At 41.4% G+C, this 21,795-nt stretch overlaps 1 protein-coding gene across 2 annotated transcripts in view; it reads left to right on the forward strand.

Moving 5' to 3' along the window:
• The first annotated feature begins 547 nt into the window (after nucleotides 1-547).
• Nucleotides 548-21,795, forward strand: part of LOC127574604 (suppressor of cytokine signaling 6) — a 57,884-nt gene continuing 36,636 nt past the window's right edge. The window contains exon 1 of one of the 2 annotated variants that reach the window (XM_052023746.1): nucleotides 548-1,161. The gene's annotated coding sequence lies outside the window, so the exon portion shown is untranslated. The remainder of the gene's footprint in view (nucleotides 1,162-21,795) is intronic. The other variant, XM_052023747.1, reaches the window with a different exon arrangement.

A 21,795-nucleotide genomic window follows, 5' to 3' on the forward strand; every position in this document is an offset into this window, starting at 1 on the left:
AGAGAGAGAAAATCAGGGGACAGAAATGAGAGAGAGAGAAAGAGAGAGAGACATTTACAGGGGGAGAGTGAAGAAGAAACAAAAATAGGGGGAAGAAAGAAACAGAGAGAGACTCAGGAAAAATGATAGAGAGAGAAAAAAACAATAAGAGGGAGAATGGAGAGAATCATTAACAGAGAGAGCAAAGAATGAGTTGGAAAGAGAGAAGTGATCAGTAGCTGGGTGATGGAGAGAAAGAAAGAAATCAGGGAAGGGGAAATAATATCAGTAACAAAGAGGGATGAAGAGAATCATGTCAGGGAGAGGGACAGAGAGAACCGGGAGAGGGACAGAGGGAATTGTGATAGGAAGGGGGACAAGAGGGAATCATTATAGGGAGAGGCACAAAGGGAATCAGTAACAGAGAGGGACAGAGGCATTAGTAACAGGGACAGAGAGGAATTGTAACAGGGACAGGGATTTGTAAACAGGGAGGGGGACAGAGGAATGTATAACAAGGAGGGGGTCAGAAGGATTCATAAGAGGGAAGGGGACAGACGGATTCGTAACAGGTTGGGGGGGTGTGGACAGAGGGAGAAGGATTCAGTAACAGGCGTGGGGGGGAACAGGATTCGGTAACAGAGATGGAATCGGTAACAGGGAGATGGGTGGAGAGAATTGGTAACGGGGAACGGGATAGAGGGAATCAATAACAGGAATAGAGAGACAGAATCAGTTACAGGGAGAGTAAGAGAGAGAATCAGTAACGGGGTAGAGAAAGTGATAGTCATTAACAGAGAGGGAGAGAGAGAGTCAGTTATAGAGTTGTACAGAGAGAGTCAGGAACAGGGAGGTGGAGAGAGTGAGTGAATCAGTAACAGCCGTAGATAGAGCGGGAGAGAGAGAGGCAATCAGTTTCTGGGAGTGTAGGACAGAGAATCAGTTAAGGGAAAGGGGCGAAAGAGAGAGAGAGAGAGAATTAGTAACCAGGAGAGGGAGGGGGAGTCGGTCGGTTCCCAGGTGGGTTATTAATCCGTGTCCGGTGGCTCTGGGTCGTTTGCAACTCGGGCTGCTGGGCTGGGAGTGCCTGGGTGTCCCAGACCAAGCCGAGCTTGTCTCCGCCCCTCCACAGCCCCCGGACCGCGCTGATGGCGCAGACGAGCTGATGCGGACGTTTCCGAGGTGAGAGAGCTGGCTGCGGGGGGAGGTGGCGGCTGGGTGGCCGACCGACCCGGAGCGGGGAGGGAGGAGCGGGAAAGGCCGGTGCCTCCGCCTGGGCCTGCACTCAGGGCGGCTTGGTTTGTTCAGCGGCCTTGGCCAAAGCGGGGCGTCGGAGCCGGTGGAGCGGGCCCGGCTCAGGCCCACGGGGGAGAGTGAGATGGGCCGCCCTTTGCAACGCGGCGGGACGTCTCCGGCAGCCTAGGGAGGGCAGGGGGGCTGGGGTCCCGGAGAAGGGCAGGGGGGGGGGGCTGTGGTCCCGGAGAAGGGCAGGGGGAAGGGGGGGGGCTGGGGTCCCGGAGAAGGGCAGGGGGAAGGGGGGGGGGCTGGGGTCCCGGAGAGGGGAAGGGGGGGGGGGCTGCGGTCCCGGAGAAGGGCAGGGGGAAGGGCAGGGGGGCCGGGGTCCCGGAGAAGGGCAGGGGGGCCGGGGTCCCGGAGAAGGGCAGGGGGAAGGGCAGGGGGGGCGGGGTCCCGGAGAAGGGCAGGGGGGCCGGGGTCCCGGAGAAGGGCAGGGGGAAGGGGTGGGGGGGGCCGGGGTCCCGGAGAAGGGCAGGGGGCTGGCGAAGGGCTGGGGTCCCGGGGAAGGGTCCGATAGGGGGAGAGGACAACACCGGCCCCGAGCCGGGGAAGGGGAGCCGGCAGCCCCAAACCGGGAGAAGCGAGGGGTCGGGCTGGAGATAACGCGGCGAGCTCCTGGATCCCGCTGTCGAGGCCCGGGTGGGCTGCGGGTCCTGTGGTCGGCCCTCAGCTTGGTCTGCGGGCAGCCTGCCCGGGACCCCGCTTATTCACGGGGAAGTTGTGAAACTCCTGCCCTTCAGTTAAAGTCCCTTCACTGGAAAAGGGCCCTGATTCTCCACCTTCTGCAAAGTGGAGGGACAAACCCCTTAGAACATTTCAGTGGTGTTGCAGCTGTGCCCATGTGTGTTTATCCAACCTTCCACCCTCGTTTTACTCACAATTTTAATATTTAACTTCATTGTGAGGGTTTGTATTCTATCACTGGTGTTTTTTTTTCCTCTTGTGAGGTTTATTCTGGGTCCAAATGCCAAACATTACAGCTGTGAGTGAGGCCCAGAAGGAACGTTTGAAATGAGGGGGAAAGACTGTGCACTGAATAACTTATTTCTAGTTGTAGTCTTTGTAAAAGCAACTCGACTGGTCACAAGGAAAATAAACTTGGACCACATGGACCGTGACGGCAGTCTGAATCTCAATGTGTTATTGTAGTTGAGTGTCTGATCTTAAATTAAGTTTTGAGTTTTGTTCATTGAAAATTAAATACTTTGGATATATATTTCAAAACCTCTTTATTTTCTCTTCTTCCGCCCTGTTTCCAGTCCTGGTAAAATGACTCAGATCATAAAACTGTGTCCCTGCCAAACTGAGTCAGATAAAGCTTTGCAGGAATACAGTCAGACTTTTCTCCGGCTGTTTCAGTTTTAAACAGTGGCCTAGGCACAGGGCAAATGCTTCAGTTTATCATGTTTAATGTTCCTTCTGTGCAAGCCTTCTCCTCAGCTGTACTTTTTATGAGTCAACTCTTGAAAAGTTGCAGCAATTTTGCAAAAGTCGTATTTCTTTAAAATTAGAACCAAGCATTTTGGGTCATTTATGGTTTTGAGTTGGCAGGCAAATACATAGGTTGTCTGCAAGTATCATTTTAAGGTTTGGACTGTTTGAAAATTATGAGCTTTGGTTAGGTTATTCTGCATTTAATAACTTAAGACAGTATTTAGTAAAGTAACAAGAGTGATTTTCAGTTAGATGTCATTATTTTTGCTGTGAATTTATTTTGCTTAAGTGAGCTAGAAAACAACTTAATTTTTTAGTTGACTGTCCCGTACACTGAGCTTAAGATTAAATGCTAAAGTCCTCCTTCCCAGGAAAAGAAACCAGAAAGGATCAGGTATTAGACCCAGGATGTCAGCAGAACTTAATCTCAACATTTCTCTCGATCTGTATCTTTTTTTAATGGGTATCCAATAATCATGTGATCAAATTGTATACCTAATAACCTGACCAGATACAGTCAAAAGTTGAAAATGCATAATATTAGACCATTATAGGTGGAATATAAGCAGAAGATGTTGGAAACACTCAGCGGTCAGGCAGAATCTGCATAAGGAAAAACCGAGTTAACATTTCAGGTCAAAGACTCTTCCTCAGAACCATTTCAGATTTCCAGTATCTTTTTTTAATTTTCACTGCAGGAGAAACTCTATCACTTCTTGCCTTGCCTTTTGGCAGATAATAATAGAAGACTCCCATACTGTCAGTAAAGAAATTGCACAGATGTTAAAAGGAAAACTCAAAAAAAAATTTTTTTTCTCTCCCTGAACTAATTAGTCTTTGCTTTGATTGTGAATAGGTAACTTTGGCTTTAAGAGCATTTTGTCTGTTGTAATTTATGTGTGCTATCTATGTTATTTTTAGCACACCAGAAAAGATTAATCATGAAGTTGCCTACAATCCATAGCTACTTTTGTAGAGGTGCTGCTTCAGTTTCTGTTCTCTGGACTGATTTTTGACTACAAAATCCAGTGTCCTCATCCTGACTGTAGAATCATTGACCCAGACTTTCATGGGCCTTTTGAATTTGCTGCAAAAAAAGAGCCAGTTTTACTGGTGTAAATGTCATGAGGCAGTTCATCGGTGCCAATCCTTGAATCTGATATTCAATGACAGCAGCATAAAACTAATTGCAATTTCCCTTAACTACTGATGACTGAACAATATAACAGTTACAGTAGCGGTTAGTGTATCGCTTTACAGCGCCAGCGACCCGGGTTCAATTCCAGCCACTGTCTGTAAGGAGTTTGTATGTTTTCCCTGTGTCTGTGTGGGTTTCCTCCAGGTGCTCCGGTTTCCTCCCACATTCCAAAGATGTACAGGTTAGGAAGTTGTGGGCATGCTATGTTGGCACCAGAAGCATGGCGACACCTGCGGACTGCCCCCAGAACACTACGCAAAAGATGCTTTTCACTGTGTGTTTCGATGTACATGTGACTAATAAAGATATCTTATCTAATAAGTTTCTAATATGTAGTGCTACAGAGAACTCTTCTGCAATACTAAAGTACCTATGTGGATTATGTCTTGGGCCCTGACGTGGATTTTTATAATAGGGGTTGCACTGGCTTTGTATATTTAGTGGAATTTGTTGGATTTTAGAAAGGAAGTGAGATACTGGGAACTGGGTAATCATTGATCTTTTACAGGATTCCTAGTACTGCAGAAGCTTGGAATGAGGGAAAGCTGTTGTGAGGTTGAGTGCTTGATAAGCTGCAACCATCACTGCGCATCATGTGTTCTGACAGCCAGCATCTTTCAAATGTTTACATCACATTTACCAAAGAGAGTATTGGCTTGTAGTCAAGTATTTATGTATTAATCTGCATGTGGCAAGTTTCTTATCCTCCTGATAGTAGGCTAACTATTAGTTTGAAGTATGGTAAGGCTGACTTTTGTCTTTCAGGGCTAACAGTAACTATGTGCAAAATGTATATATTGACTTTCCTTTGGTGTTGAGTAAAATAATTTTAGAGTTTCTAAGGGAGTAGGATATGCACCATCTATGATTGTGGCTCATATTGATTCTGCAGGGGGTTGAGGTTGTAATAGTCAACTGCTGAATTCCTTTGTAGAGGATTGATGATAATGTACTTTGTTTTCTGGTATTGTGGAGAACAGTGTGGTCCCAGAAATTTCTGGATGAATTTTTCCAATGGGATCAATGTCTTTTGAAATTGGGTGGGGGGGTGGGGGGAAATTGCCTTTTCCATGATGGTAATGCTGTTAACAAACTGTTTGAAGTACTTTGGATGTTTTTGTTCTATTTGCCAAAGCTGCTTGTGTTGAGGTCTCCAGGAAGCAGTTTAATGTGTTGTGACTTTGGGTGAAGCTAATGGTGTAATATCATCTGCAATTCAGGGGATACATCTCTAGAGTAAGATAATGATCCTTCAGTGCTTGATGTTGTGTTTCTTGCCTTAGTGCCAATCCAAAATCTTGACATTGATCCTATGGAACTTATTTGGTTTCTAAGAAAGCCTAAGTGTCTCCTGTAACTAGGGTGTCTTGGTCTGCTTTTGCCTTTGGGATGATGGCACAAGAAACTATGCCATCATCAGAGTTCTTTCCAGATACTCAGTATCTTGCCCAAAGAAAGTTTTATAAATAGTGAGTGGTTTGCAAAAAATAAACCTCAACCTAAGGGTTAGCAGTTCCAAGCTAAGAAACCTAATGAGAAGTGTCCATTGAAATGCTTGCTGCCACACCCAAACTGACAAGAATAGATGCTTTTGAGGTGAGCACATTTGGAAGATATGGTGCTGTTTAAAAAAAACAAGAGTGTAGTGTATTTTTGTACACTTTGACAAGTATTGTTGCTAGTTACTGAGGGAGTGCACACTTGTAAAAGTGCCATCCTTTGAATGAAATATTAAACTAAGGCCCCTGTACCCTTAAAAGATGGACATAAGATTCAATGGTAGTACTTCATAAAAGAGCAGGTAAGCATCCACAGTATCTTGGTCAATAGTTAGCGCATAATGAACATCATAATTTATCAATATTACATTGCAATTTTTTGAAACTTTCTGTTAGCCTATTGGTTAAAGAGTTTGGTTCCATTAAAAATGTGATTTACACTGGTTATAAAGTGTTCTGAGATAACCAGAGGACATAGAAATTTTTTTAAAATTTCCATGAGGGCATTGAGGACCCTGGGATATTGGGGAATGCTGACACCAATAATGCATTTTCTTATCAATTAAGTTTTCAAGATTGAGGGAGAAATGGAGGAAAGATGTACAAGGAGGATAAGTTGGTTTTCAAATTGGTTGCAGAAAGAGAAATAAAGAGTATGAAAATTGATTTGAGGAAGGGTGAAAAAGGTGACAATGGAATTTTTTTTTGCCTTAATCCCCATGGCGCAGTAATGAGTCTATCGACTAAATTGGTCCTTTTCTGAGCCAGAAGGGTTGATTGACATTACAGTCATAGAGTTGCATAGCACAGGAACAGACCCTTTGGCCTACCACATCCATGCCAACCTTTTGGCCCATCCACACTAAACCCATTTGCCTGCATTAGGACTGTATCTTTCTATGCCTTTCTTATTGAAGTGTCTGTCTAAATGCTTCTTAAACGTGGTAATTGTATCTGATTTTACCACCACCTCTGGGAGGATGTTCCCGATATCAACCACTCTCAGTGTCAAAAAAAGATCATAAATGGTCTTCTCCTCCACCCAACTTATCACTGATCCTAGCCTTCATCCAGTTCACTGTTCATAAATCCTCCCAACTCAATCACCCACCTTCCCAGTTGCCCCACTTACTTAACTGGCAATACCCAAACCTTCCCAGTCCTTTACAACCATTTATCTGAGGGATGCTGAGGGAGCTGCTGTGGCCTGGTCTATGATTCCTCTTGAGTTGGGTCACCTATCAGTATACACAATTCATCAGTTTGATGATATTGAGATCCTGGAATGAATATTGTGAATGCCTCTAGCCTTTCCAACTAGATATGCGTGATGTTGGACCTCAGGCCTCTTGTCTACATCTGGTGGTACCAGGGTATTACCAAACCCAACATATAAACCTATGAAAGAGATAATGAAAGGTACAGTACCTTTGGAGTTCTTCTGTTACTTTGTATTGGTAAAGGGCATTCTTCCTCAGGATGGCAGCTGTGTTCAATTTTATTGGAATACTTTCAGTTATCTGTTGGCGGACTTGCATCAATCAGTTTCACTTACCTAACAGGGTACATCATCTTGAATATTAGGTGTGATTGTTGGCTATCTGGTTTGTTCCTTTAGAATTGCTTGAAGGCTGAGGGTTGCATGCTATCTGTGTGAAGCAAATGGCAGAGCAGCATATATTGACCAGTAAGTTCTTGACTTTTGCAACTCGTACCGCATCTCTTAATTGCCTGAACTTGCTGAGTGTGTTGCCTTGAAGTTATGGTGTTGCAATTGATTCAGTTATTTTCCTGCAGTTTAACCATCTTTTACAAGTGGTGGATCAGGTGAACTGACCTGTGGGAATATAAATCTTGGACAGGGTAAGCATTGACCTTATTGCTGATGGCCAAGTGCAATTTCCATTCCATGAAATGAACAGTCATAACAAAATTCACTTTGATTGTGGAGTTTTGCAGTAGTATTCACACAAGTGTGATTACTTCAGTGCCACTGAATTGTCAGCCTTGACCACGTTCCTACGGGGAGGTGACAAAACAAAGAGCAAGTAATTTCCTACCTTGGCAGGAGGATATCAGAGGGGGCCAGGCTTCATTGTTTGAATGTCTAATCAGTTAGCTCAGAGTGACGTTGATCATGGACTCAGTTGAAGATGTGGAGCAACCAGTGGGAAATAAAGGGAAGCATATAGAGAGGTACTTCAAATAAAAATGCAGCTAAGCTCTTGCCTTGCTCAACAGTTTTATAAATAGCCTGGTCCCTGAGTATATTTATATAACTTGTGGAGGTATCATCCATTATAGTCATTGTATAAGAAGTTCAGCTGCTTTGAGGTTGAATTTACTGGTATTGGAAATATCATGCTACACTTAATGCAAAAATAACAATTTTTTCTTCCTGACTAGGATGAGTTTTTTCATGGGGAAATAAATGCTTAGGCAGGTTATGCTGTTTAAACTTTGAATACATTCTTTTTATCTTAAAGCACCAAATTACACAGGAGTGGTAAGCAATTGTCCTTCATCTCTAGGGGGTGGAATTGAATCCACTGCAGACTATAGGAATGATTTTTTTTCCTTTTGGTGACTTTTAGATTGAGAAAACAATAGCATAGTCTCAGTTCAATTTTCAGCACAATATTGTACATAAATTGGCAGTCTCCCTTGGAGTGACTGTAAGGATGACTTGATTATTAATTATAAAGTATAGTGGAATATGTTGAAGATGGTGAAGTAGTTGCTGTTTAGGCCTGTTGATAACACCTGCGCTCTGTCCGTGATCGCGATCTGCATCTTCCAGTTGCCAGTCACTTCAACTCCCCTCCCACACTTTCACTGATATGTCGGTCCTCAGCCTTCTCTACTGCCAGGAGAATTCTAAGCGCAAACTGGAGGAGCAGCACCTCATTTTCCATCTTGGCACCTTGCAGCCTAATGGCATGAACATTGAATTCTCCCACTTTAAGTAATCCCCACCATCCCCCCCACCCCCACAACAACCATGCTGCTGCTCTTATTCCCTTTCCGAGTCTCTCTCTTTTTTTCTATTTTTTTTTGCTTTTTCTTCTTACCTTTGACCCATCCCCTGGTGGATCTGCTCTCCCCTGCACCTGCCTTTCACCTCTAACCTGCATCTACCAATCACCACCTTGTGCCCATCCCTCCTCCCCTCTTTTCCCTCCTCTTTTCCTGTCTTCGGTCCTGAAGAAGGGTCCTGACCTGAAACGTTGTCTGCCTGCTTTTCTCCATGGATGCTGCCTAGCTGGCCTGCTGAGTTCCTCCAGCATTATAGTGTTTTTCATCTGTTGATAACCCTATTTTGTAAATCAATTGACATGAAATTAAATAGCTTTGAACAATCAAAACATTTAGCCTTTCTTCCAACATTATATTTATCTTGTATTTAGCTTTACGTTGACAAAGGAAGTCAGACAATAATCAGGCCTTCCCCTCAGCCAGTTCAGCAATTGTAAGGATATTGGTAATTTAATTCTAAAGGAGATTGGTACTGTTTAAAAATGACCTTATTCAAAACTGTAGCGCTCCTCCCTCACTAAAATCTTGATCCAAACAGGAAAGCACAACCTGAATTCCTGGGTTAAACTGAGCATTATTGTCTTCAACACCAAGAAAACATGTGGTTAAGTTGAAGTCAATGTTCTCAGGAGGAAATCTCTCCATGACTTGAGTCATATCTAAAACAAAAAAAATGTGGTAAAAGGCCCATTCTCAGCTCCTTGTCATTGGTGCAGGAGTTCCACAGATCGGTGTTTTAAGCTGTTTCTTCAATGATCTGTCCTCCACCATAAGGTGATGGGTACAGAAGTAAGCTCCATTCACAATTCCTCATACAATGGAGCAATCTGTACTGGCCTGCAGCACATCCAGCCTTGGATAAATGGGAAGTAATTGTCAAGTCACAATTGCTGGAGAATGATCATCTCCACTGGAGAGAGTCAACCCAACCCACTTTCTCTTGAAATTAGCTTGAATAGAGCAAGCCTGAAGTTATGTGGCTCACTTCTCAAATCCCCACTGAAGGCATCAGACTGTAGTGTGATGGATGAACTTCTCAACCTGGATGAACGTATCTGCAACAACACTCAAGAACTGTAACACTATGACAAGACAGTTTGAGTGATCCACACCTCTTTCATTGCTCCAAGCATTCATCTTCTTACTGTTGGCATACAATGGTTACAGAATACACTATAGCAACTTAACAAGGCTTCTTCGTTCAAACTTCCCAAACCAGAGGGAAGGCACTTATTTGGGAACACAATCACTTCTGAGTCGTACACTGTCTTCATTTGGACATGTATTTTTTATTGTTGTGACTGGGTCAAAGTTCTTAATTCATTACCCAATAGCAATGTAGGTGCATCCATGTCACATGGACTGCCATTGTTCAAGAAGGTAGCCCACCACCACCACCATTTTAAGAGCTGCTGGAGCTATGCAATAAATGCTGCTCTCGCCGGTGATGCTGTCTTTCTGAGATCTAATTATTTCTAAACCCAGGGTGAAACTTAAAAACCTCTCCATGAGATTGGAAGATTAAAATAGGAAGTGTGAAAATCTAATGTAAAAAGGAGAGATCGGCATAGGTATAAATTATAAATTGCTTTCATCTTGATCACGGAAAGACAGATTTCATGAGCTGGATCTTCACAATTGTTAAAACCAGCCACTTCTTCCCTGTAATAAACTCATCGATGAAGCTCTACCTTGATCCAAGTTAAATAATGGGAAAATATGAAGGTATCTTTGCCTCTCAAATATAGCACTTATTATTAATCCCATCATCATCTACTCCAAAACAGTGATATATAATTTTTTTTGAGTATATTCTTTCTCAATACCTTCTCCATGGGCTTGGGCAGTCTGCAAATTCTGAGCATGCTTAATCTTTTAAAGATTATATCCTTCAGCAATATGATTAGCAATAAAATTAATTTGGTGTCTCTCATTTTAGAAGCCTGATGACTGAAACTGGTCTCGAGTGCAGTTTTTAAGATTTCCCTACAATCTAGGCAGAAAAAAAAATGACAGTTTTTGACTGTCTGGTTTTGTCTTGCCTGATGAACATACAATTGTAACTTTGTGGTTTCTTATCTCATGCCCACACATCATATGCTTTGATTTACGTCATTGTGTTGCGCTATACAAGTGGAGATGATTATGCATGATTATTGACTTTTGATAGAGATAGTATATACGAACTGAAGAAATTGGTTTCTGGAGTGGTGGGGGCGTCTATGATTTTGTCACCTGAGCCATTATAATTGAAGTGCAAGAGATAAGAGGCATCCAGAGCATCCTATTTTTCCTTGGGAATATAGAGATGTTCTTTGTGCTGAACTTATTTGCTGTTAAGGGGATGGCATTGTGGTTGATGATCAGTGATTGATTGTTTACTGTGAAAATTGCATTACGCACAAAATCAAGGAAACCTAGCAGCACTGCAGAATTTAAAAGGCGTATACTGTGGAAGTACAGGTTTTATCTGATAATCTATGTTAGCTATTGCATTATTTATGAACTTACTGCTGTATAGTTGGTTCCTTTTACAAACTTTTTTCCATAATGGGAGTGAAAATATATTGGTATTATTCCAATTGTTGAATGGTTATTAGGTGACATAGCAACTTCAGACTGGAAATCATAATTATTTTATGAGTCACTTCTCCCTATGCCTTTAAGAACAAATTTAATATTGCTTTGTATATTTTCTGTCTCCTCTTTGCCCCTTTTGCCACTTACAGTCTGGGTTGATAATACAAGCAATAGATTCAATCTCCAATTTAATGCTAACCGTAGTTCCTCTGGAACTGCATGATTCAACTGTAATAAGTTTACCCCTAAGTGAGTAGGTGCCTGACCTCCATGTATTTTCTTAAAATGCCTTGCCTGAAAGTGGGAACCTGGTACATGTGGAACCTTAAGTTGCAAAGTCACTTCCTGCAACTTTGCTGTATTTTTCTGCAGTGTGGGCTGCTTACTGTTGATTTTATGATGTTTGTTAATCAGTGAATATTGTAATACATCAATTGCCACAGCCACAAATCCTACCCAGACTAAAAGATTCCTTTCACTTTAGACTTTCAGGATTCCTACCTTGTGGAACTCCATCTTTTTCTATGATGATTTTGTTGTATGTTTTTAAACCAGCTTTGGCTTTGATTTTGCAAAATCATGCTACATTATTTGACCAAAAGAATTGGGAGGGCAGCACCTGGACCTCTCCTAACAGGACATTTAGTTAACCAGTAAAATTTATTGAAGGTAATACAAAGCATGTTGCAACCTTGGTCTTCTTTGATTCTTTTAGGGAACAATATTGTTCCTAGTGAGACCAGGAAGTCATTTGTAGGCAATTGTGGACTTAAATTCTATTTCCAGCTCAAAGTGGTACAACATATTCAGCTTGCAAGATGCTAGTCTGTCGAGCTTTCTGTCCACCAAAAGCTGCCTCAGTCATGAAATCTAAGATCGTGAAAGGTGCTACTTAAATGCAAGTTTTTCTTTGACTACTGACATTAACAGTCACATCACTAGAAATTTTCAATTGCCTTAGTTGGTATAGTTACTTAAATGGAAGACCTGTGTGGAGCAAGAACCCTAGTTCTTTCCCCACCCTAAGTTTGAAGTACATGGGGAAAAAGGTAGTGAGAAAAATGACAGTATATTTCAATTATATATAATTATCTGTGATATGTTTGGCAAAAACAATTTGTAAGTTGTTGCAAAAGCACCTAATGTTTCAAGGTTGTTCACAAGAGTGTAATTAGGAAGAAAAATAGAACTTAGAACATTACAGCACAGTACAGGCCCTTCGGCCACAATGTTGTGCCGATGTTTTATCCTGCTCTAAGATTTATCTAACCCTTCCCTCCCACATAGCCATCCATTTTTTCTATCATTCATGTGGCTCTCTGAGAATCTCTTAAATGTTCCTAATGTATCTGCCTCCATCACCTCTGCCGGCAGTGCATTCCACACACCCACCATTCTGTGTGTAAAAAAAAACTTGCCTTTGACATCCCCACACCCCCCCCCCCCCCCATACCTTCCTCCAATCACCTTAAAATTATGCCCCTCGTGTTAGCCATACTTGAAATCTAAAGTGAGTTATTTAGAAAGGTGATAATTAACTTGGTTAAAGAAGTAAGTTTTCGGTTCCAAGGTATGTGCCGAGAAGTGGATAACATAGGAAAAATGTGAAGTGAGAGTTCCAGTCCTTAGAGTTAAGATAGGTGAAAGCCTGCCAACCAGTTGAAGAAAGTCAGGGATATGCAAGAGACCAGAATTGCAGGAAGGTGGAATTCATCTGGAGTTGTATGGATTGAGGAGGCTTCAGTCACCATGATTGACTTGAACACTAGAGGGACAATTTATTTGGAACTTGGAGCTAATATAGGCCAACAAGCACAGATGTTATGAGGGAACAAGTAAGTGAACATTAGGATATTATAGTAGAATTTTGGATGAGTTTATGGTGTGCAGGATAGGAAGCTATCTTTGGGAGCATAGGAGTGATCAGTTCTGGAATTAACAAGACTCTGAATGAGAATTTAAACAAGTTAGATGGAGATGGGTGATGTTATATATGTGGAAATTGGCATACTATTGACGGAGAGGAAATGTTGGATGCCCATGTGGAATCATTTAGAATTAAGGCAATGGGCAAGTAGGGGTATGGAATCGCTGGAGAGGGATCAAGAGCTTGAGGCAGACAATGGCTTTGCTGCTGCTCATTGTTATTTGAAGTAAATCGCACCTCATTCACTGCTGGATGTCAAATGAACACTGGAACATATGGAGGAACACTTGTCATTTGGAGGATAAACACATCCTCCGTTTTTAATGATTATTTGGGGTTCAGTAGGAGGCTACTGTCAGTTCCTCTGTTTGACCCCCTTTGTGCACGCCCCTGGAGAAGCTGTATAATAACTGGAAGATCGGAGGAGATCCTGATGAGATAGACTTTTTGGTATTGTCAACATACATGTGAAAGGGGGGAGAGGAAAGGAGAGAGACTGGATTGAGCAAAGTGAATTGCCAGATCTCCCACCATCATTATTGTCAATCCAGATTTATTTTGACAGTTAGTACTTGTACTTTACTCGTTTAAATTGGCACAGCAGACATTAGGCAGCACAAAAATGAGTGATTCCACTGTATTGATTCTAAAGTAGCAAAGTAACACCTCTATTAAAGAAACTATGGGCTGATACCTAACCAGTTGATGATAAAATTCTGAATTTGATAATTTTCAGGCACTTAGAAAATTGTGGGCTCCATTGTGCCTGAGTTGACCTGTAGTTCGGATTTTTTTTTCATCTCCACCCCCCACTTCCCCCAAACCCCACCCCTGACAGGACAGGCGAGTGGTGGATTGAGAGATGATGTGGTCCTTCTGCTATTAATGCTGGTATGTTGTGTTATTTATATTATTATTCTGCTGTGTACTCCCAATGCATGAACTTGAGGTTTTTAATACCAAATGCTCCTCCTTCCTATTGAGTGGTCGTGGGCCAGAAATTCCCAGGAGTAGGTGGGGTCATTGTATTTTTTCAAGAAGGTTCTGAGAATGCCCTTGATTCTTTTCCTCTGACTGCATTGCAATCTCTTCCTGCTATAGAGCTTGAAATAAAGTGCAGTTTTGTGAATCTGGTGTTGGGCATCCGTATGACGTGGTCTGGTGAGTGTAATAAGGGCCTCAGTGTTAGTGATGGTGTTCTGGGGGAGAATGCTGATGTTGGTTTGTTTTTCAGTGTCTTGGGGTATGCGCTGTGGACTGTAGTGACTGGTGTGCAACTGCTAGCCCATGTTAAAAGAATTTGTATATTGCCATGTTCAGTTCCTCAGAAATTGAGTGGAATCAAATCATCCTCCGGTATACTTTGAGCCAGTGCAATGTAAATACTTTATGTTGATTCTCAGAATGAGTGGGCTGCCAAGGGAAAAAGTAAGATTAGTCTAAGCTCACGTTTGGGGGAAAACTCTGAGGTGGACAATTTGAGACGTTCAAATTCTGCATAATATGAACAGGGTAGATGCCAAGAGGCATTTTTCCCTAGCCAGGGAATTTAGAACAAGGAGCATAGATGAGATTATGATGTCAACCATTCAGAGCTGAGATGAGAGATTTCAATTTTTGGACAGTTTTACACCTTCAGAATTTTCTAGCTTGGAGACCTGTGAATGCTTAGTCCTTAAGTATTTTCAAAGTTGCTAATAGTAGATTTTTGACCACAATGCAGTACAATTCATTGTTAGGATTCAAGAATTTCTCGTGTGGAGAGAAACCTCCTTAAGTGAGTAAAGATATTATTCAAAAATGTTAGAACTAGTGGGAAAATGGCTTTCCATATCAAGGCCTGCCTATTTTTCTCGCTCATAGAGTCGTAGAGTAATACAGCATGGAAACAGGCCCTTTGGCCCAACTCATTCATGCTGAAAATGGTGCCTCAAAACTAGTTCCATTTGGCCCAGGCCCATATCCGTCTAAACCCCTCCTATCCATGTACTTATCCAAATGTCTTTTATGTGTTGTTGTACCTGTCTCAGCCCTCTGGCAGCTCATTCCATACATGCACCACCCTCTGTGTGAAGAAGTTGCCCTTCAGGTCCCTTTTAAATCCATCACCTCTCACCTTAAACCTAATTTTTACTTCTCCATCCCTGAGAAAAAGACTGTGCGTTCACCTTATCTATACTCATAATTTTATACACCTCTATAAGGTCACACCTCAATCTTGTACGTTCCAAGGAATAAAGTCCTAGCCTGCCCAGCCTCTCCCTATAACTCATACCCTCAAGTCCTGGCAACATCCTTGTAAATGTCCTTTGTGTTCTCTTTCCCTGTTTCTTCCATTTTGTTTAGCATCAGCTGGGGCTTAGTTAATAGCACTTATTGCCTCCAAGCCAGAAGCTGCAGGTTCATGTCCCCCTCTAATCTGAGTACACCAGTGTAGGCTGGTACCAATGCAGAGCCAAGTGACTGTTGCCTTGTCTGGCTTTTGGAAGAAACATAAAGTGATACTTTGTCTCCACGGTTAGGTGGGCATTAAGGATCAGGAGAGTTCTACCTCATTTGTCATTTCTAAAATAAATTATTTGGGAATAACTCCATTGCTTTTTTTGGGGACCTGCTCTGTGCAAATTGAAGTCTGCATTTCAAAATTCTATCGTTTGTTGTAAAGTGTTTTTGAATGTTTTGAAAGCGACGTGGAAGGTGGTTATATCACATTCAAGCCTTTTCTGTTTCCTGCTTAGAGTTTTGATCATCTTTTGATTGCTCTACTTGGACGATGCATCACAGGGGCCAAGTTGCTGTTTTTCTCAAGCATTTTGCAATACATCTTTAACTTAGCTCTGAGAATGATACAGAATTTTTGTAGTTATTAATTGCTTTTACATAACATTGAGAAGTTTTCAAGTACAGTTAATTCAAGCAACAGTAATAAATAATCAGCCTAGTAATTACTTTGAACTTAATTTTATCATTTGTGTGTGGTAACCTTTGAACTGTTCATTAACTATAATGCAGTTGATTGGGCTGCAAGCTGTTTTTGGACTGTAAACTCTAACCCTGTTACTGCTAATGGTTACTGTCTGCCAGTTCTTCAATTTACGTAGTCTGTATCAAGTGTTTTTGATTCTCTAAGCTGTTGTTGTTATAAATGCTGTGTCTAAATGTGAAGCTACATTATAAACAGACTTTATTGTGACTTCTGAAGCTCAGTTGCTGAGCCAGTGGGCCTTGAGTTAGATTCAATTGTGCAGGCAATCTTTTGTTTCCCCATGGCATAATCATGCCTTTTAAAGCATTATTCTTAATCAGTTTTTATAATCTCAGCAGATTCTTTATACCGCCTTTTAAATGTCTATTACTTGTAACCTAATTTGCAGCAATTATTAGAAACATAATATGATGCAGCATAAAAGAAAATTCGGTCCATTGTACTGTGCTATCTCTTTGAAAAAGCTGTCTAATTAGATCCACTTCTCTGCCCTTTTCCCTCCCATTGTTATCCCTTAGGATTTGTTTTGAAGGTTTCTACTTGAATCTGTTTCCACGTCCCTTTCAAGCAGAAAATCAGGAAAATTCTTGATTTGGGCCCTCATCCCTGTTTAACCAGATAATTTTAGCCTTGGAATCCAGTGAGCCTTAGAATTCCTCTTGGGGAGAATCCAGAAAGGATGAATGGAGGCAGGGCTGGAGCTGAGATTGTGGTTTTAATTAAAGAAGCAACTTGGAGTAGACATTACAATGTACAGTTAAAGCTAGTGGTGTAGAAAATGTAAATCAAGAATGCACGGTTCAAGTAAAACTGACAATACATATTCAAATAAGACAAATTTAAGACTCAAAAATAGGCCAACAGCATCCTGAGTAAAGCAAATATTGGAATCTTAAGTCTTTTTTAACTTTTCTGTAAGTTTAATTGCATTTATCACATTGAAAATTATGGTATAAACTCTGTTAACTCATGCCATTGTGTTTGCACCAGCTTGATCTTAAAATTTTCAGAAGGTAGAGCTCCAGAATTGTATTCTTCCAAAAGCCAGACAAGGCAACACTCACTTGGCTCTTTGTGCGAAGACGGGCGTTTTGATATCGCCCTTGAACAGGTTATGCTTCTTTGTTCTGTAGTCTCAAACCTAAGGGAATAGATTTCCTCTACCATATAAAACCTGTTAATCTTCTTCAGAGTTCAATCACCACTTCAATATTCAAGAGAATGGAACCTTAATCCATATAACCTGACTTAATAATTTAACTATTTTACCCCTAGTATCAGAGTATCAGTTGTGTTTCAGTTGGTAGGACTCTCGCTTTTAAGTTAGATGATTCTGAGCACAATAATCTAAGCGGAAACTCCAGTGGAGTAAGTACATTGCAAGTACTGCCATTCCTGAGATGTTAAATTGTGGCTCTGAATGCTGATTTTGGTGTATGTGTAAGAATCTATGGCATTGTTTCAAGCAAATCCCAGCCATTATTCATTCCTCAATTAATATTACTAAAACAGATGGTCATTATCATGTTGCTGTTGGTGGGTTTAGTTCTGTGCAAAATCGCTGTTGCATTTACTACATTATAGGAATGATGGTACCTTAAAAGTACAGTGGCTGAAAAGTAAATGTAGTGTGCTATATAAATAAAAGCCTTTTTCTAACTACTATCCTGGTTAATCTGTTTTAGCTAGGATCCTGCTTCTCTTACACACTGACATTAGCTGTGCTGTTTTGTGCAAACATCCTATAGCTTAATGTCTGGTGACTCAAAGTGTTGGAATTGTGAGTACAGCACTTAGCTGAGGACTCAGCCTAACACTCTATCCAAAGGGTTATGTAAACACATCTTAGTTTTCTATTCCAGTAAGTGATAAAGGAATGCCTCACATTGATGAATGGGAAATCTTAGATTGGTGTATAACATAAATGTGGGCGATAAATGAGCTTGTCATAAGCATGATAAAAGGATGGTAAACAAGCATGAGTTTGCTGTGATGACTCAATCCATTGAGATATCACCTCACTGAAAAATAACACCTTTGGGGAACAAGTTCAAACTTTTTGTGCGTTACATCCCGGTGTATTAAATTTCAAATAAGTGGGTAGGTGGTATGAATATTATCATAGAGTTAAAGGCTATATGTATTCCTTTAGTGGTTAATTTTGGTACTTTGCAAAATGTGGAACTGTTAATGCTTGAGGCAGATGTTGTTCATTTGTGGTCGAGTGCTTATATCTTAGGCTTTGCTCAGACAAATTTCTGATAGTGGTATTCATCTAAAGTAGGAAGTAAGATGCTCAAAAGCTTTTTCAAAAAAGTTCAGTTGGTTTCCATCCCCTCCCACTGGGTGCTGTTACCATCTGTCTTTTGGAGCTTTTAGAAGTACTTGATAGGAAATAATCAATGGCAAGCTGGAATAGAAATTACCTATCTATTCAGACGTAAATTGTTTTATTTTTACATGTAAAAGTGTGAGCTAAGTAACTGGGCAAAATGTGGAATGATAAGGGTGTGACTCTGGAAATATGATGTGGTTGATAATGTGAGTACTTAGTAACCTGGTCCCAAAAAAAAGATACTGGAGGTTCTCCTGCTGTGGCTTTGACAGGATTGGTGAAAAAGGCTAATAATGGCCATTCATATTGAGTTTGAAGTGGTTTCCAGCTGAAGGAGCAAAATTACGGCCCTTTGGCATTTCTGTGCCTTTGCAACGTACAGCAGTGGTAAGTCATGGCGCAGGTGTAGCCTGTTCCTCACTCCCCCGGCTTGGGAATCACCTGTGCTGTCTTCTGGTTCATCTGCAGATCCAAGATGGAGTGGGTCCAACGGGTCGCCATGCACAAGTCCCTGGACAAAGGGGCAAAAGTGTCCCCAATGTCGCCCTCATCCTGATGACCACCTTCGTCTGTGGCTGCATCAGGCTGTGCATGGGACCCAAGTACATGGGCACCAAGTGTCACTACATGCCAAGGTTCCACCTGTCTCCAGTATTGCGAAGGATGGGCCTGGCCCCATTGCCGCGCAATGTCCCAATCAGCTGGATGTTGCCACATTACCTGTCCTTTGTGGAAAAGTTCTTCCAGACTAACACCTTTGACCACAATTCCATCAGGCAGTGGTCAGCATGGAACATCCTGCAGACACTACAAGAGAAGAACTTGATGGATACTGTGGGGTGGTTCCCTGAGCAGACTGTCCAGACCATCTGGCAGAATGCCTCATCGCCAGAACTCACCAACAAGAACCAAGACCTTGCTTGGCTGGCAGTGAGAGGGGCCCTCCCAGTCAGATCCTTCCCGCATGGTCGAAACATCAGTCCCAGTGCGCGCTGCCTCCGGGAGGACTGCGCTGGGGACGTGACAGTCGCCCACCTCTTTATGGGCTGTGGGTTTGCGAGGAGGGTGTGGCAAAAGATGCAAGGGTCCTTGTCATGTTTCATCCCCAGCAGCTGTGTAACAGAGGATTCTCTGATCTACGGGCTGTTCCTGGGGACGCACATGGAGATGGACATCAACTGCTGCTGGAAGGTCATCAACTCGGTGAAAGACGCCCTTTGGTCTGCCCGAAACTTGTTGGTCTCCCAGTGCTACAAGATGTCTGTAGGGGAATGCTACCGACTGGCACATTCCAGGCTGCAGGAGTACGTGCTGAGGGACTCACTGAAGCTGGGTTCAGCCAACGCAAGGGCTCGGTGGAGAAGGACTACAGTTTAGGGCTCTTCTGCCACTGGAGAGGGAGGGATGGGGTCAGGTGAGGAAGCCCCTTAAATATTGTAAATATGGGATTGGGGTAGCACCCCAGGGAGCCACACGAGTGGCATCGGTGCTGTGGTTTTATAAAAAGGTAACACTAATGATTGATCCATACACGAATGTAAAGGTTTGCACTGTTTTATTGTTGTATATTGTTTGTTTTTTTATGATGAATAAAGTTTATTTTGGAATTTAAAAAAAATGAAAAGAAATTCATCATCCTAATATCCAGTTTGTGGCCAATTTTTATTCCATTTGGTCACAAATGCTTGACTAAAAACTCTAATATATCTTTGAATTTAGTTCCAGAACCTTTGTCTTTCAAAGTTATTTCTGTTTTTATTGTATCTCTGAGGAAAGAGTTAGAAGCATACTTGAGTCCTGACCAGCAGCTGGGAATTGGAACACCAAGAATTTAAAACTTCCTGCAGTTTTACAATCAAAACACCAATTAGGGATAGATTAGGATTATCTTGATGTTGTTACAGATGAAATGTATGTTTTCATGCTCCAAAGAGCTCTCGTTGTTTTTTCTTTGAGGCTGGCTGTAATAAGGGAGTTGACTTGTGTTTGTAGGTTTCCTTTTCATTACATGTTGTGTTGTAATGATTTTCTTCTAAATTTTGATTCAGAAGTACAATTTCCTTTTAACTGTTTCAGTGGAGCCTTCTATACAAGAAGCATAACTTAATGAATTATGTTTATAAAGCATGGCAAAATCCCTCAAGATGAAGCAATTTTGATTCATTCTTTTGTGTGAGACAATTAAATTGGCATATTGTTCGAATCTACACCATATGTTCCTTCGGAAACTAGGATGTGACAAGTAATGAGTAAGCATGTTTACAGCAGTTTGTTCTGACTACTTGTGTTAAAAATTTTGGTGATGGCTGAAATACTTCCCTGGTTAATATTTTTAATTCCTGATTTCTGGTCTTAAAAGGCTATTTTGATGATTATAGTTCTTTACTTTTTACTTTAAATGAATTTTACATGTGTCACTGCCAGAGCTGCTAATAATAGCTGCAAATTATGTTCTTTATTGCCAATAAAGAACATTCGAGGAAGGAAGTGCATTGATATAATACCTTCTAGGTCCTTGGGACGTAGCAAAATGACAGTTAAATCACTTGAGAGAGAGAGAACAATTATTGATGGTAAACATAAAAAAAAACTCGACTGAACAGCTATGTGGTAATGACTAATTAATTTGGGACATCATTGAGGAATAAGCATTGGCCAGTAGAAGTTGGGCATTCCCTTGTTCTTTCCAGAATGGTGACATTGGATCTTTTGTATTAATTTTCACTAGTAGATGGACCCTTGGTTTTATAGGTCATCTGAGAGATGGCATCCTGAACAATGCAGTATTCACTCACTGAAGTGTCAGCCCAGATTATAATGCTCAGGAACCCATGTTCTGGTTCCTGCTGCTACTGAGCCTTTCCTGAATTCAGTATAATTTGGCTGAAACTCAAAGCTGGTATTATATTGAGTTCTGTTGTGTTTATTTTGGAAATGTCTATTTTTAAGTTTTCTGTTTCATTAGCTTTGTGTGACAATTTAGAATTTTGGGATTATTTGTGTGTGAAGGTGTGAGAAATTGGAAGGTGTGAGGTGTATATATATTTGAAAGTTCTATTTTAAAGATTTAGTTATGGTATGATATCTCAAACTGGTATACCTGATAAGATACAAATTCAGATCTTATTAAATAAGAAATAATTTTTACATTGCCGAATTAAACTGATCCAAAAGTGTAGTCTATCCTCCTTGGTGTACCTTTAAATTAATTCTGTTTTCTATTGATGTAGTAAGTGATATCTTAAAGAATCTGAGAGCAAAAATGGACTAATATCATTCTCTGTCAAAATCCTTCATAATTTTGTGCCAGTGTTCATAAAATCTGCCCCTTAACCTTCTCTAATGAGAAGAATCCTATAATGACATTCCTGAACTTCCTCCTCCCCCCCCACCAGTACCATTCTACGGAATTTATTTTGGCACACCCATTCAATGCAGTATCTGAAATGACCTGCATGAAAGGCAGAAATAGTGCAGTACTTCACAGACTGCCCACCTAATGCCCCATCTGAAGATGTCTCTGAT

This window comes from Pristis pectinata, chromosome 9 (genome assembly GCF_009764475.1).
Source record: "Pristis pectinata isolate sPriPec2 chromosome 9, sPriPec2.1.pri, whole genome shotgun sequence".
Lineage (NCBI taxonomy): Eukaryota > Metazoa > Chordata > Chondrichthyes > Rhinopristiformes > Pristidae > Pristis > Pristis pectinata.